An 18,061-nucleotide genomic window follows, 5' to 3' on the forward strand; every position below is an offset into this window, starting at 1 on the left:
TGACTGAGCCACCCAGGAGCTCCTAGTTAATTATATTTTAAAATGTCACTGCATTTAACATTGCATAGAAAGTTATTTTATTTTTTAAGAAATAAATAATCTTCCTATTAAAAGTCATAAGGTATAGATCAATTAATATTCAGTAGCTCTAAACCAGATTTTTTTTCAGTTAAAGCCTGGTTTGATCATTTTCAGATAAGAAAACCAAACTTATGTTGCTAATGAAATAAAAAAATACTAAACCATGCATGAATGTGAACTGTTTTCTTTAGAATCCTCAGAATAAAATTTCCTTTCTTTTTTCAAAGTCATCTCTATTTTTTACTAATTAACCGAACAGGAGAAATCTAGATACACACACACACACACACACACGTGTGTGTGTACAAAAAAAAATCATCTCCTTCCTCCAGCTTACTGTTAACCACACTTCCAGGAATAGTGTGGAAAAGACATGACATGCAACAAGATTGAATTATAAGAACAGTGGACCCTTGAACAACACCAGTTTGAACTGCGCGGTTTCACTTAGGCATGGATTTTTTTCAATAAATACAGTACATTCTATCAATATATTTTCTCTTACATGTAAGTTTTTTAATGTTTTACACTATTTTAGAGACAGAGAGAGAGAGAGAGAGAGAGAGAGCAAGTGAGCGCCTGAGCAGGGGAGGGGCAGAGAGAGAGGGAAACACAGAACTTGAAGCAGGTTCCAGGCTCTGTGCTGTCATCACAGAGCCCAACACAGGGCTCGAACCCACTAACTGTGAGATTATGACCTGAGAGAAGCTGGACGTTTAATCAACTGAGCCACCGGGTGCTCCCCTTATGATTTTCTTAATAATAATTTTTTCTTGAGCTTACTTTATACTATACGGTATATGGTACGTATAACATATAAAATATGTGTCAGTCGACTATGGTATCAGTAAGACTTCTGACCAATAGTAGGCTATTAATAGTTAAATTTCTGGGAGGGGGTCAAATGTTATTTTCAGCTGCATGGGGATTGATGTCCCTAACTCCCATGTTGTCAAGGGTCAACTCTAGTCTATGATCATGTAGTGAGGCTGATGATTTATTACCAAATATTTTTGTGACCACATTTATGTGGCATACATCAAATGCAAAACATGGGTGAGAATGAATGGCGTGGTGATGGTACATGCATATGTTACAGCAATTGGTTCCTCTCTGGGTTCTGAATCACCAATCCAAATCTCAAGACCAACCAAATAATTTTAGATCCCTTATTAATGCAATTTTTATTAGTTTTAAAAGTGTAATGATGTAAACCTAAAACTGGTCTAAAATATAGTTTGTTGAAAACAAAATTAAGCAAAAGTAATGATATGTTGTTTTCCCAACAGTGAATTCCCTTATACCATTGATTTTACTTGATTGACCAAATATCCAAGGGAATGTATAAAAGTTTACAGCAAAGAAAAATTATAATACATTAGTAAGGAAGACAGCTTCTCTGTTTGCATGGGTAAACACAGATTTCAGCACAACTGAAAATAAATATTTACCTCATCATAATATTCATGAACTATAGCTTCCAATTTTAAACTGTTTTAAGATTGTCCAATTAATAAACTTGAAGCAATGCAATTAATTGCAATTTTTCCTTCTATTTCTTGCTTCTTCTAACTCCAGTACATGCATTCAATGCTCTGTAATGCTGTAGAAACAACACTAATCTGGAGTTCAAAGTCCTGATTTCAAAACATGACTCTGACTTGTAGATGACCTTGAAAAAAATCACTAATTCTCTAATTAATCTCATGTCGGAAAACTATCTTAAATTTTAAATCAGATAATGTTTGTGAAACTACTTTATAACTGTGAAATATGTAAAAATGACATACATTTTTGAATTTATATGGTGAGTAACTAGATATGATGGAAATGGATTCCCAACTATTTTTCCATAAATATTCAGTCCAAATAACAGGCTAAAGACTTGGGATTATTTTAGGGTTATGTGTCAAGACAGGGATACAGGAATTGCACATGATATAGGATGAATGAGATAAAACAAGTAATCCTTGAAAGAGCCATGTGCTGTTGGTCCCATTTGACCTTCATCTGCTAAAAATAAAACGTAATTTCCTTAAATCTGGCCCAATCTTCCAGAGAGTCAAAATGAGTAAAATACTTTCTCAAAGCAAGTTCTTCATACTTGAAAGGTAAATTGCCTCTCCTCAGGCACAAAGAAGAACTAATATATCCGAGGAAAGGTAATTTCTCAAGGAGTCTCTTCCAGAACAGTTGGCTAAGCAATAGAATATTTTATACACCCAATCTTTTCATGAAATCAAGTTCAATAAAGACAAAATTTGCACTATGTTTTCTTCCAAAGCACTTGGAAATCTATGTTTCAATGCGATAGTAAATACATTTGCAGAACTCTATGTTCAAGACACGGTGCTAATCACAGTTGATTATGCAAATTGAATCACACAGGAATGTTGTCTTTAAATGCCTTAAAAGTTGTAAAGTTATGTTGGTCCAGCCCAGTGGGCTAAGGGCTATGTACACATGACATAAACTTTGCATGTCAGAAATGAGAATTTGTTTCCCGTGACAGGCTACCAGTCATTGTGTGATATAGTTTGCTTTCCATATTTTTTCATATATATATATATTTTTTTAATTTTTATTTTTTAAGGTTTATTTATTCTTGAGAGAGAGAGACAGACAGACAGACAGAACATGAGCAGGGGAGTGGTTGGGGGATAAACTTAGGAATCCCCTAACTGGGGTTACACCAGTGGGTTAACAAGGCATAAAGAAATACAAAGTCACAAAATGCTCACACTCAAGCTTGGGTAAGCCAGATTGGCAATCCAAGAATAGGGGTAGTGTAGTGATACCCCGAGAATACAGATGCACAAAGATGCCAGGAATAGGGGGGCGCAAAGGCAGCCCAAAACAGGGAGGAATTTCAGAGCCCCCAAAATAGAGAGGGAGAGGCAAACAACTGAAATAGGAATGGCACAAAGGTGCCCAATACATACGTATATGAAATAAACAGGCTTAGATATACAGGGTGAAAGCATCCCCAATTTAGTACTATAGCAGAGAAGCTGCTTTCACGAGGGGAGGGGGAAGGTTGGGTAAATTGGTGAATTGGACTATGGATCAGCTGCGTTGCAGGCAAATCAGACCAGAGCAGAGATAGTTAACAAAAGAAAAGGTATCTTGTCAACCCTGTGGATATTTCCCCTACCTGTCTCATTCCTGAGGCTAGCTAAGATAAAGGGAGGTGCTGCCTCATGTCTGCTGTAAACAACCCTCCTCCCAACCACCCAGCGCCCAGATTTTGTTTTGTATTAACCCAACCCCCTAACCCCAAATATCTTCGAGACCCCCCTTCCCTCATGTCCACAAGTTAATGTTCACAGATTCATTGTCCCTTTGTGCACATCCATTGCCATGTTTGTAAGTCCTCTGATTCTAATAAACATGGGGCAAGGACCCTTATTCAGGGCTCTTGTCTTTTCTCGGACATTAGTCATCTCTTGCTTTAATCCTGCATCTGCTCTTTAACGTCTGCTCTTTTGCTGTCCAAAAAAGAAATTTAGACTTAGACTCTATGACAGAAGGAGCAGAGCAAGAAAGGGACACAGAATCTGAAGCAGGCTCCAGGCTCTGAGCTGTCATCACAGAGCCTGACGCAGGGCTTGAACTCACAAGCTGTGAGATCATGACGTGAGCCGGTCAGATGCTCAACTGATTGAGCCACCCAGATGCCCCTCATATAAATATATAAATATACATATATATATATATATATATATGTATATACACACACATATACATATATACATATACATATATACATATATATAGTATTTATATATAATTATATATATATGTGTGTGTGTGTGTATATATATATATATATATATATATATATATATATATAACCTGCATTCTTCTATTTACTTTCTTTGCAATAGTCTTAAGTCTTATCACCCAAGTGCACTGAACTAACTACTAAATGGTGATAAAGTGTAAATCTCCTGTATATGATTATAAAACATATATGTATATATATCAATATATGTGTTTATATATATATATGTATATAAACACACACACAAACACACACACATGGATGTTATGGATGTGTATTCTTTCAAGTTCACAGAAAGTAGTATCTTTTGCTAGAAAAAATTCAATGGACAAATAATTTCTGGAAATATACAGTCTCTTACTTAGTGGCTTAGAAGGTCTATTAAAGATACATATTAATAATACTTATGAAAGATGATGATATATCCTAAATAAATAAATGTAAATTACACTGACCCAGAATTTTCTAAGTTTGATTGACTAAGCTATTATATATGTAATGCATGTATTATGACTTCAGGCAGAGTACAAACACTTTGTGAAACTCTTTAGGAGAGTCATGGAATTTATATTCAAGTAACAAAATGCTCCATGGTACAACAAGGGCTATGTATATTTTATTTTATTTTTGTTCTTTTTTTGTTTGTTTTTAGGGCTGTGTATATTTTAAATAGATTTAAAATGCAACACAACTTGGCACATTAAGAATCTAAATTAATATCATGGTATATCACTTCATTGCATAATATAGAAACAAGAGATACTATCTTTCTTTCTAACAGCTTTCATAATGTAAAGGAAGATTAATGATACAAACCTCAAAAAACATGTTTATACATGTGAAATCTGCACCTCAGCACCTCATTGCAGCAGCGAGCAGTATTCAACAAAATGTGAGCTGAATTTATCACTCAGGTAAGTGTTAATTTCTTAATATCTATTTTCAGAATATACTTACCTGCCCCTTTATCCCCAGGAACTTTCCCTATGACTCCTTCACCTAGCAAATAAAATAGTAAGATATGAAGATCAAAGGTGTGGAGAAGTAATCCTGGAGCAATCTTATCTTTGAAAGAATGTTTGATTTTAACATTTTAATGTTTTCTAATAAATAAAAGGCAAATGGAAAATAAATGTAAATCATCTCTACAATATCTGAAACACATCACCAATCCATCTGAAACCTCTTAGAGACAGGAAAGCCCTGTGTTTTGAGAGGAGCAAAAATAACAAAATTAGAGATAAGGATTGAGAAAGAGATAATAGTTATAGATAGATAGATGATAGATAGATAGATGATAGATAGATAGATAGATGATAGACAGATAGATGATAGATAGATAGAGATAATGTATACATATAGATATACTTACACATAGCACATAAAAAGAGAGTAGATAAAATTTATAACGTACTCACACAACATATAAAAAATAGTATCTGCTATACAATTCTTGCAATACTGTATTCTGTAATATACTGTGCTCTCATTCTTGTGTAACTTCCAAAGTCCAGAAGTTTAATTCCTGCCTAATGTATACCACCACCTTGGCTAGCCTCTGCACTTAGGTTCAAATAATGGATTGTCTGGCCCAATATTCTGTTTTACTTGTGGCATCGTGAGAGACTGGCTCTGATGATTAATGAAATCATGATAGTTCATGTCCACTGCTATAGGCTTCAACTGCTTAGAGCTTTAGCATACATGATATACATTGTTATTTAATTCCCTAACAGATGTTCTGTACTCTTCTTTCCAGTAAGAAAATGTTTCGCTGGGCAAAGGCCAGTACCACCTGTTCTCCTTCAGTTGCAGCTATGTATTTTCATATGACTAATTATAGCTGTATTGAAGTGCCATGGGCGATATCTTGATTTCTTACAGGAAACCTTACTTTCTCTTTTCAGCCTTTTTTTCTCTGATAGCAATCAGAACCTAATGTTGAGTCATAATGGTTCAAACAGAGAAGAGCAACAACTGAAGGATGGCAGAGAACAAAACTGCTATCATGTGGATCTTTGGATTACCTTGTGGAACAGAATCATTATTCTCTGTGTGCTTTCTATCTCCAGATTTATATCAATGAGAGATACATATTTGAAAAATTAATTATTTTGGACCATAGCTATACATGCAGCTGAACTTATATCCCAAATAATAAATGATACCTCATCTTTTACCAATCCTCTATTATGCATTAAAACACGTTTAGCCAAATTATCAAGTACCATAGAAGTATAAGTAGGAGTTTTTGAAGCCTCTGGAATCAGTTACCAGTTTACCAGAAATACTGTGGACAGAAGAACTTGTTAAAATAATTCTGTGTATTCAGGAAAATTTACAATTTAGAAACTCCACACTCCAGTTCAGTGAAAAGAAAAATGGTAGGAAAAAAAAAATAGCATGTGCGTGTAGGAGGGCATTGTTAGGTTTAAAAATTGAAAGACATATATCAACCACAGGCAGTAAGTGGATCTTGTCTGAATCTCTGTTTCAGCAAATCATCTCTGAATTTTGTGTAAGATAATAGGGGAAATTTAAATACTACCAGGTATATGAAGATATTAAGTAATCACTATTTTCAGCTAAGTATCATAATACTAGTGTAACTATGTTAAATATAAAGCCAATATATCTTAGAGATATAGTGAAATACCAAGATGAAACCAACCATATGCTCTGTGGAAAGCCTCAAAATAATACAATGGAGGTGAAGGCGGGAGGGAATGTAGTGCAGATATAGATGGAACAACATTGGTCAAAAGAAGACCAAGCTGAATGATAGCTACATAGGAGATTGCTTATACTTTTAATTCTTTTGTACTTTCTAAAAATTTGTCCATATTAAAAGGTTTTATATGACAATAGGATATATGCTTTGGAACAAGATGCATGTTTTAGTGACCTAGTTGTAGGTCGATATCTTGGAAGCTGTGTGCCCTTGGCACATTTTTTATTATACATCAATAAAGTGGGAACGATAGTATTCATGCTATTTAATTGTTATTAAGATTAAAGTAGTTCATGTTTGTAAAGCACTTAACATGCTAAGAATCAACAAATGTTAACTATGTGCATTTACTCAGTGTCATTCACAGGCATTTTGTGAGCTAGTTTAAAGAGCTAAAAACCATCTATCATATTTTGTGTGTATACATGTGGAAAAATAGGTTGGAACTCTAACACATATTAATTTGGGGGACCTAGTCTATTTATAACTTGAAAATCGCTAGAATTTCAGTGACTAGAAATGAATACTTTATATTTTCCCACATAAATTAAAACATTGATGAATTGAAGCTTCTACAGTTATCCCAAGGCAAAAATAAATAAATTCGCTAGTAGAAGGATTATTTTAAACTTAAATGATGATTGAATAAAAAACACATTGATGTGAATGTTTTAACAGGAGAGTGATGAAAATAAATTTGTGCCCCATATATATCTGGGGAATTTATGGAAAATTAACGTACCTGATATTCACTCTTTCTCTCTGATATGTAGGATTAACAGGGTCTATAAATCATTCCCATGGAAGAGTTAAGCATGTAATAGGCCTACTGACAATATATGTATTGATGTAATTTTGTAAATTCATATTAAACAATTGTACCTGAATAAATTTGTTTTTCTTTACAAGTGTAAAAAAGCAATGACAAGTTTCATTTCCTTCTCCTCTCATTAAATTAGCACCTTTTGATGGCCAGCTACACAAATTGTCATATAAATGCAAGATTTCAAATAAGCTCCTTATCTTCAGTAGAAGTAGACAATTTTCAACTTTTCTGTTCGATAATTTTGCTGTATTGTTCTATACTTTCTCTGCAGAATTTAATCCTGAAAATCTTTCTAAAGCACATTTTTCTCTTGACTTCCATATGATCCTCTCATCCTTTTCTTCCACCTTACTTGCCATTCCTTCTCATGCTACTTCTTTGCTATTCTCTTTTTCTGCTACTACCTTTAATGTTGGTGGTATTTCCTACAGGATACAATATTTGGTGTACTTCCATTCCCTTTCTAGAATTGCAATCCAGGCCATCTAATCACAGTCTATAAATTTAACAAGCGCCCAAACCCACTTACCAGTGATTCTACATCCTTATCTTCTTTCAGGACCACATTCTAATGTTCACATTTATATATTCAAGTATAGTTCTGGCAAGTGAGTCTCTAGATTCTCCCTACATCTTGCAATTTCATTTTGACCTCTCCATCTTGGTAAATAGCTGTCTTCTTCTTGCCGTTGTCTGAGCAAGAGGGTGGGAATATGACATCCTTGACTTCTGGCCTCCATTACTTATCATGTCTAGGACCTACTGGATCACAACATTTTTTCCTTATCTCATATTGATCTCTTTTCTGTGTGTTTCCAGTCTTCACTTGAAGCCTCAATAACTTCTTGCTTGGATATAATACCTTCACAACTGGTCTCTCTGAATTACTTCTTACCCTTTTCCAACCTAGTCACTGAAGCTGAGTAATTTCTCATAAATAAATATATTTCTGTCCCTTGTCTGCCTTAAAATCCTTTCTAGGCCTCCAATTTCTTTCAGAATAGAGTAAAAACTTTCCAAATTTATAATCAAGATAATATACAATCAAATTCCTGAATTCCCTTCAATGACAGTGAATTACATGCAGCGGGTCCATACACATGTGACCTCCTCTAAATGTACCCAGCCGTTCCATATTCTGTGCCTTTGTTCACATTATTCCATTGCCTGGAAAATTCGCTTTCATCTTCTCTTTGAAAACACCTACATTTTTACTGAGAAGCAGCTTCCACAAAATGCCTTCCTTGGAGTGTGTGCTCGCCTTCACCAAACGATTTGGTTATCCCTATTTTTCCTTCTCTGCCCTCCTAAAAATGTCATCATAATACACACAATGAGGGGCGCTTGGGTGGCTCAGTCTGTTAAGCCTTTGACTTCGGCTCAGGTCAGGATCTCGCGGTCCGTGAGTTCAAGCCCCGCGTCGGGCTCTGGGCTGATGGCTCAGAGCCTGGAGCCTGCTTCTGATTCTGTGTCTCCCTCTCTCTCTGCCCCTCCCCCGTTCATGCTCTGTCTCTCTCTGTCCCAAAAATAAATAAACGTTAAAAAAATTTTTTTTTAAAAATAAATAAATAAAATAATACACACAATGATTTATCATAATTACTGATTTTCTTCTCCTCCCTCACACAAGACTACTGGCTCCTAGAAGTAAAAAAAAAAAAAAAAAAAAAAAAAAAATTGTCTTTATTCATCTCTAAATGGCATTTATCTTAAAAAAGTGATGGATTGGGGCGCCTGGGTGGCGCAGTCGGTTAAGCGTCCGACTTTAGCCAGGTCACGATCTCGCGGTCCATGAGTTCGAGCCCCGCGTCAGGCTCTGGGCTGATGGCTCAGAGCCTGGAGCCTGTTTCCGATTCTGTGTCTCCCTCTCTCTCTGCACCTCCCCCCTTCATGCTCTGTCTCTCTCTGTCCCAAAAATAAATAAACGTTGAAAAAAAAAATTAAAAAAAAAAAAAAAAAAGTGATGGATTGAAAATAAGACCTTGTCATGTTTGTGGATCGAAAATCATAATAATATGGTGAGCAGGAAAAGATAATCCCATTGTTAAGATTATTCAACTAGGGTTCAGAACTCTTACATGGTGTTTATGAGATGAAACAACACATTATAGAATTTAGATTTAAATTCTTGTATTCTAAATTAGTCTGGTAAATCTGCCATTATAATCCTCTTTCTTTCTGAAAATTTTTGGAATAGTTCTTTTCTCTTTTTCTTGTTTTTGTATTATTATTTACACAAATAGTGGCCCTTTAAATTGATTTTATTCCTAGGTTAAAAACAAGGTCAGTTTATCCGAAAACTGAATGATTTTCTTTGAATTGCAGATTAGACACATTTATTTAATAATACAAAAATGTTTAGGTATCAATCATTGTTTTGTTGTTGTTTGTTTGTTTAATCTGGGCCTAAGTTTTTCTACTTTCTACAAAATATCAGTCTTAGCTACCAAATTTGAAAATTGGTGGTAACTGTGTTTTGCCATTAACCAAAAAAAAAAAAAAAAACAAACCAAACCAAAACAAAACAAAACCCAAAAAACAAAAAAGTCTGATTCAGGCACCCAACTAAGTATAGAAGAAGAATCTGACATTTCAAAACACTTTCATTTCTATAAAGAATAAATTGACCTAATGGTAGCTCAGACACCTTTTTTAGAAAGTTTATTCCAAACTTTATTTGTTTTGAAGTTATTTTCAATGCATGCAGGCTTTTATTGAAAATAAAAACCACTAGAAAACACATGAGAAGATACTAATGGATACTTATTTAAGCACACAATTTTTCACTTGGATAAGGTTTGATCACTGGGTAAAATCTGCTTATGTAAGCTGTGTCTATACAAACTACAGCCAAAGAACATTTTGATAGTTTTGAATCATCATCGTAAAGAAAAAAAAAAATGATTCCTTTGTGTGGTTTTGCAAGCTACCCAAAAGTTAAAAATTAAAAAGGAAATCTAAATTTGACAGCATAATTGCAGTAATATTAAATTAGCATATACCTTCTGATGGTGGTAATTTTTGTTATAAATAACATCCACTTACATGTATGTTCCTTTTTAAAATGTGGCCTCATCATTTATAGCTATTCTTCATGTACAATCAACTTTATTCCATTCTGAGCATTTGGTCACAACATGTTTCAGAAATAAGTCAGTTGTTCACAGAGATATATTTGTTTTCTTCTGTAGACGTGGATAAAGTGCATATCCTATCTTAACAGGAGAGGTCAAGCAACTATGTTCTGCCACATGTGACGAATACAGATATTTGTCACAGTGTTGCGTTCCTATACCTCCTCTACCCTGCAGAAGGGCCAGAGGAGGACTTTATGCCCAAAGGGGATGTTCTATAACATACAACCTAAGCCTCTGAATCACCGACTGCAAAATATTTTCTTACAGGGCTGCCCATGCATGCTGAACTAGAAGTAAGGGAGTTCCTTGTTAAGCCACTGACAACGTAGGATGGTTTGTTTTGACTAATATAGAAGTAGGCTACTAATGTGGCCTACAAATCAATACAAATCTACACTAAATTTCATTTAATGAAATTACATATAATGACATGGATATGATATCATGTATCCAGTGAGGCTCTCTGGGCAGAGGACAGAGAACAGAGGCTGATAGAATGTGTGTAGGTTGTTACTAGGTATGTATATAATACAGTCTAATTAAAGATGAGTTCAGACAGGAATTGGCCAATTGTAAAGCGTAAATAAGACAGGGAATAAGAGGGGTTGGAAAAACAGACTGTAAGCAGTAAGAGATAAAGACTGAGAATGGTTTTGAGTGACAAAAAAAGTGTTAGGTTTCAGCCTCCCATCAAATATCAGTTTAAGAACATGGCCTTCCCACTCATGCCCATCTTCTGAGAAGCTCCAGATAGGCTTCAGATAGATTAGATAACAGCAAGATATCTTACGAAGTTACAAAACATTGGTGACATGGGTGTGAATAAGCAAAACGATAAACCAGTCTTGAGCATGAAGTTTAGAAAGCAAAAACAAAACAAAAACTAAACAACTTCAAGTCTGATGACAAGCACATTGAGCTTATTAGAAACAATGAATTCCAACACATGTCAGTTTTCAGGTTCAACTGTACTGTCTAAAGAACCACAAAGTCATGCCGAAAAAGCATTTGTTTGCCTAAAAAGCAATCCAATCCAATGGTAGGAGCCATGAACTCGCTTCAGCAGGAAGTTAGCTCTCTGTCATTATAATGAGGTACCTATGGAAAGCTTACTTCATGAGGTTTGTTGGTGAAAGAGCCAGACAGAATACAAAAAAGTAGAGCCAGAGGTCATGGGAATGGCACCTAGCAGAGTGTAGCAGCAATTTTTCATCAGGATTAGAAACCTTTCATGTTGCGTGCCCAATAGGGTTCCAAAATTATTATGGATCAGTATATGCTATGTGTTCTCCATTCTTCCTCTTCTCAAATTGGAGTTTGAAGTTATTATATAGGTGGTGGATGGTTGGGGAGTGGGTGGAAGAATAAATATAATTTGTCTTTTTAGTTTATATAATACCAAACCACAAAGATAAATATGACTGATCCCCATAAGACCTTAGATTTTGAAATAGCTTCAAAGACTAATGGGATTTTTTTTTTTCTTTTTCTCCCTGTGCCAACTATTGTCTGTTGATATCTTGCAAACCTCTATGGCTTCCTTGCCTTGTCTCTGTGCAATACAGGGAAAACACATGGAAATTATCCTTCTCCGCCTCCTTGCTGTTGAGATCTGGTTTAGATTTCACCAATAATACAAGACAGTTTCATGAGAAAAGATGAGTGGAGAAAGAGTAGACATGAATTTTGAGCAGCTTTGGAGTTAACACTTACAAACTACTAGTCCATGGTCGACTGTGATGAAAGAAGCTCCTTCAAACTCAGACACATTCTGATTTTCCAACATGAGCAAAGTGACATTTGCTCACCCAGTTCTCAAACAAAACATTTTAAGCATATTTCTCCCTGTATCAAACCCTTTACCTTTATAAATTCTGGAGAGGTTTATCAGCATTGGCTGATACGTCCCTTAGGGTAAAGGAAGTCTATTACAAGTATGTAAGAGATGGGAAACAGACATTTTGTTTCAATAAAGGTGGGATTTGGCCGACTCTGTGTCATTGCTCACTAAATCATTCTGCTTTTGCTCTTATGCTAGTCTACTACATTTTCCAAATATCTTTGCAATTAGTCCAGTCATATGACTGCTTTCTGGCCAATGTGGTGTACCGGCCAAATGTCAAAGGTCCATTGGAAGACTTTAAGATCCCAGGGGAAAGGTACAGCCAATGGGTAGAATAAAACAGAATCCTTGAGTTACTGCTTGAAGGACAGCCACTCAACCATGAACCTCTGTGTTAAATTCTTCACGAGTAAAATTAAACCTTTATTATTTTACTCCAATTATTTTATTCTTATTGTTATATAAGTTGGTCTATTATGATTAGCACAGTTACTTCATATGAATTTGAAGTTAGGGTTGGAATAGAAAATATGATGCACGATGACTGTCATTATTATACACTGCATCCATACTTATAATGGCAAATTCAGTGGGTAAATGTTCAATGATATGTTAACAAAGTCTTGCCAGAGAGTTGGCAGTATGGTGGCAGAGGAGGAGGAATACAGAAGAAGCAATGACAGGAAGACACCGAGCCCTTTTCTGTACAATCAGGACTGAAAAATGAACCAGTTCAGAGATGAACATTGCTACCAACTTCAGATTCCTGTGTCTCAGACCAATTTTACTTCCTGATTTCTAACAAAGATTACAGTTCTTTCCTCTTCATTCTTCCTGCTCATGCTCATGTTTCTCTTTCCACTTTCGCCATACTCATGAGGCAATGGTACAATGGAAAGTACAAGAGAGTTGGATTCCAGGGAACCAGCGGATCTGGGTATGAACACAGCTCTATAACTATGTGTCTTATTACCATCATCAAATTTTTATTAGTAAGGATTTCTAACTTTAGTTTTCTGCTATGTAAATGGGGCTGTGACAGGCTCCCTGAATATAAAATAAGAACAATGATTTTTACCTTTTGGAATTATTGTGAAAAATAAAGCTACCCAGGTCACAGAAAACTAACAAAAATATCTACTCTGGAATTTATTATTAGCAGTTTTGAAAGAATAGTCCATTTCTGTCATTACAATGCCTAACACAAAGTTGTACTACAGAATAATGAACTTAGTAAACAGTTGGATTGATGTAAAATGACTAACTGAACCAAACTGCTTTGCTAAGACTCTTGCTTATTTTTATATCCCTGTATTCACATATTTTGACATTTATCTTTCTTCGGGTCATACTTTAACAAACTATGAAGAATTTAGTTAATTTCCTAGCCCAGCATTTTCCAAAATGCGCTATACAAAATGAGAGTTTTGCAAGATGGTCTATGAAAAAAAAAATAAGTTTATGGCCAATTAGGTTTAGTGAGTACTAGATAGGATATTTTACTCTTATGGATTGATGATGCACTGAAAGATATGGGAAGGCTTGTGAACTCTACCAATTTATAAACAGGAAGCTTTTTTACCTTTTCCTGACTGAGAGTTTCTCAAATGTTTCTGAAAAATGAAAGTGTCCCACTCAGTAAGACCACCTGCCTCTGCAGCCTCAGATCCAGTCACAAAGTCCTTAGAAACTTTTCAGAGCTAATGGAAAATGAAGATAAAGCCTGAAAACCCTGGACTAAGCCTAAGGAAAGCATCCCATCTGGGTGATTCTTTCCTTAGTAATGTCACAATTTTCTGGAAGTCTTGCTCATCTGTTTATGCTGCATTCACTTGGTGTGAGCACCAGTGTATAATTTTTGGCAATAGAGAATAACTCTACTGCTGTTGTTTTTCCACACAAAGGATGATAGTAAGGGAAAGACAATGGCGACCAAACACCTCTATGCTAAAGTCACCTGACAGACCTCAGCTATAATTGGGTGGATAGTCACCCACCAGAGTTACTCTTCAGTATTTTATTTCAGTCTCAAAGTGCCTGTCCTCTAGTGCTTAGGATGGAGATCTCACTGGATGTGTGTACTGTTTCTGTTTGTGCCTGCCAAAGAACTGTTCTTTTTGGTCTGCTATAGAACTAATCTCCATCCACCTTCGTGGCCAGCACACTTTCTCTGAGATCAGAGACTCAAGTCTGGTCAGATTTCTCAGGTCCTGGAGTTTACACTACATAGTAAACTAGAGTTTGCATTACATATCTGAGATGAATCTCCACCTATCCTTCCAATTCTGCTTTTATTTCATCGTTATTTGTCCCATGTATCTGCAATGCTCTGTTTTAAAAGAATTTACAAAAAAGGGGTTCTTTACTTTTATGTTGTCAGATCTGAGGTATTTTCCTTTATTTATTATAACTTTGGTCTAATTATTAAAGCCTTACCTTTCCTGTGCCAATGTTTTTATTTTTTTCTGCAACTGCTCCTGATACATTTATAATAAAGATATATCTCCACACCCCCACCACAGGCAAGTCAAATCAACTGAAGCTCTTGGTTTGTGTGTGTGTGTGTGTGTGTGTGTGTGTGTGTTATTTATTTTAAGAGAGAGAGCATAAGTTGGGGGAGGCAAAGAGAGAGGGGGTCAGAGGATCAGAAGCAGGCTCTGTGCTGACAGCAGTGAGCCCGATGTGGGGCTTGAACTCATAAACAGTGAGATCATGACCTGAGCCAAAGTTGGACACTCAACTGACTGAGCCATTCAGGGGCCCTTGTTTTGTTTCTACTGTTTTACTTTCATAAAGATGTAGTTAGTTATACTCAGAAATATTGTCTTGTGATTTTCTTGATTGTGCCTAATCTTTCCCATATCATATCTTTAAAACGTTTAAATCTGCTTCTTTTCTTGCTCATTCCCTCTGACCTTTTTCCTATTCAGGTTTCTGGACTTGAAATGTCATGCGGATCCTTCTCTGATATCTTTATTCAAATCGTATAGCTTGGTCTGACTTTTTGGATAGCTTTTGCTCTGCATTTCTCTGAGACTATTCCCATTGTTTTCTTTCCGTAACCAAAGCTCACTGCTAGCACTTTTTTCTAACCTACTTCCATAGCATAGGCAACCATCTTTGGCTAGCTACTCTACGAAAAAATGTATAAAAATACGTTATTAAATGCAAATAGACATATATTTATAGCATTTATATTTATTTTTTTTTAATCTTTATTTAACTTTGAGAGACAGAGAGAGAGAGACAGAGAGAGAGAAAACGAGCTGGGAGGGAACAGAGAGAGGGGGAGACACAGAATCCAAAGCGGACTCCAGGCTCTGAGCTGTCACCACAGAACCCAATGCAGGGCTCAATCCCACAAACCGTGAGATCATGACCTGAGCCAAAGTCGGATGCTTAACCGACTGAGCACCCAAGCACCCCTATAGCATTTAGATTTAGAGTTTTAATAATTGACGATATAAAATTTTGGAATGAATGAATGAATGAAATTAATTAATTAGGTAATTAATATAGGTATTTCCAACGTTGGAGAAGCTATGGTGACTAGTGTAGCTCTCCAATTTACCAAGTAGAACTTCATCTGCAGGAATAAAACTTTAAACACTATATCCAGTGTAAATAACAATGATATTGCAACCTAGCAGGGGCTCTGTTCTGCTGGAGAACAGTTTATTTTTAACTTAACTAAGAAAAATAAACAGCTGTTTTTCTTAGACCTTTTAGCTCACAAATTTCAAGTGCATCTGCAACCTGATGCAGAATCTGAACTAATCTTAATGAGTCCATGTAAAATAGATCTCCCAACTAAGATCTATTCACTTAAATTTACCTTCACTAATTCTTTCCTGATACCAGTGTTCCTGGTATCCATCTTGCCTCCGGCCTCGCCCACCTCTGTTTTCTTAGGTTTCTAGTTAATTACTAGGTCTCTTCCCCAATTTAAACATTAATCCTGCTTCCTCCCTCACCATCCTGAGGGATTGACTTTGCTGCGCTTCTAACAATCATTGGTTAGGATGTTGCTATAAATACATTGTAGAATGACTCTATCTTTCTCACTTAATGCTACATTTCCCTGCCATGTATCCATTAGTCACGGGGTATGGGATCCAGATTTTCTTTAACCTACTGTTTCATACAATTCTGTTTTCTGTGAACACTGGGTTATTTTCTGGACAGTTGGATACTTCTTAAGAAATAGTTCCAATGGGTTTCTTGCTTTGTCCCTGCCTCTCTTCTCATCCACAGGCATTTCTGAATTCTTCCCATTTTCTCCACCATATAACTGAAGTCTCAGCACAAAAGATTAAGTGATAATCAAATTATGGAAAAGCGTTCCTACATAAAACTACTTTTACTGATACCCTGGTATATATTTTTCTTCATTGATTCATAATCGTGAATAAAATTGTTAATTAAATATATTCTTGGGGCGCCTGGGTGGTTCAGTCAGTTGAGCGTCCGACTTCGGCTCAGGTCATGATCTCTCAGCTCGTGAGTTTGAGACCCGTGTCGGGCTCTGTGCTGACAGCTCAGAGCCTGGAGCCTGTTTCGGATTCATCTCCCTCTCTCTCTGTCCCAACCCACTCGCATTCTGTCTCTGTCTTTCTCAAAGATAAATAAACATTAAAAAATTTTTTTAAATAAATATATTCTTACATCCATTCATGTATTCACCATAAACTTATTGATCACCTACTGCATGTCAACATTAGTGATTCAGCAGTGAAACAAGACAGAAACTTCTCCTATTCTCATAGACGACGGTGGCCTTTCTGCTATTGTGAGAAAATAATTCAAATGTCCATCTCTACATTTTAACAGATGTTACTAAATATCTTCAAATTCAGGATAAAATACAGAAGCCAAATGCGCAGTGACAAAGATTGACTACCATTTATTTAATGAGGTCCCTGGAAAATATTGATTAAGTTGTGCCCTGAAGCAGCAGCTATCTGTGTTCCTGTATATACAGGAACCAAAGCAAACTGTGTAATTTACCAACTCTCTCCATGTTGCCTTTTATCTGGTACTCAACCAAAAGGCAGACTGATAGCGTTTTTGTCAACCATTTCCACTGAGAGAATCGACAGCATAATTGTGACATAGGACATCCTAAGTCCTTTTTGCATTTGCTTAATGAGATACTCGCCTGCCACTTGAATTGCAATTAACCATCTTTATTTCTGTGTATCCAAACCAAACCTTGTTCAGGTTATAGTTTAAAGCTCACAAGATAGTCAATTATTTTAAAGCCTTTATTCTCTAGCCAACTCTAGACCCTCCCCCATTTGAATATTTTTCTAGCCCACACTTCCTATATATCATGTATTTGCTCTATGGTCATAATGCATATATCCATAGATTATAAGTTTTATATCCATAGGTTATAAGTTTTACAAAGATGAAAAATAAGCTGTAATACAGAGTATATGCGGCACGGGGTATAATTGGAATAAATATATCTTCACTTTACATAGTATTTTACTATTTACAAAGTACTTTTTCATATATTTATAGAGTAGCTGCATATAACATTTGATCAACTATCATTTTTAGTTATATCATAGAACACCGTCAAGAAGCTTTTGTGCTTCCCCAATTTTCTAAAAATCCCTGAAAATTTTAAAATTAGTTCAAGTTACATCAAGAT

Source organism: Leopardus geoffroyi, chromosome B1 (assembly GCF_018350155.1).
Source record: "Leopardus geoffroyi isolate Oge1 chromosome B1, O.geoffroyi_Oge1_pat1.0, whole genome shotgun sequence".
Classification (NCBI taxonomy): domain Eukaryota; kingdom Metazoa; phylum Chordata; class Mammalia; order Carnivora; family Felidae; genus Leopardus; species Leopardus geoffroyi.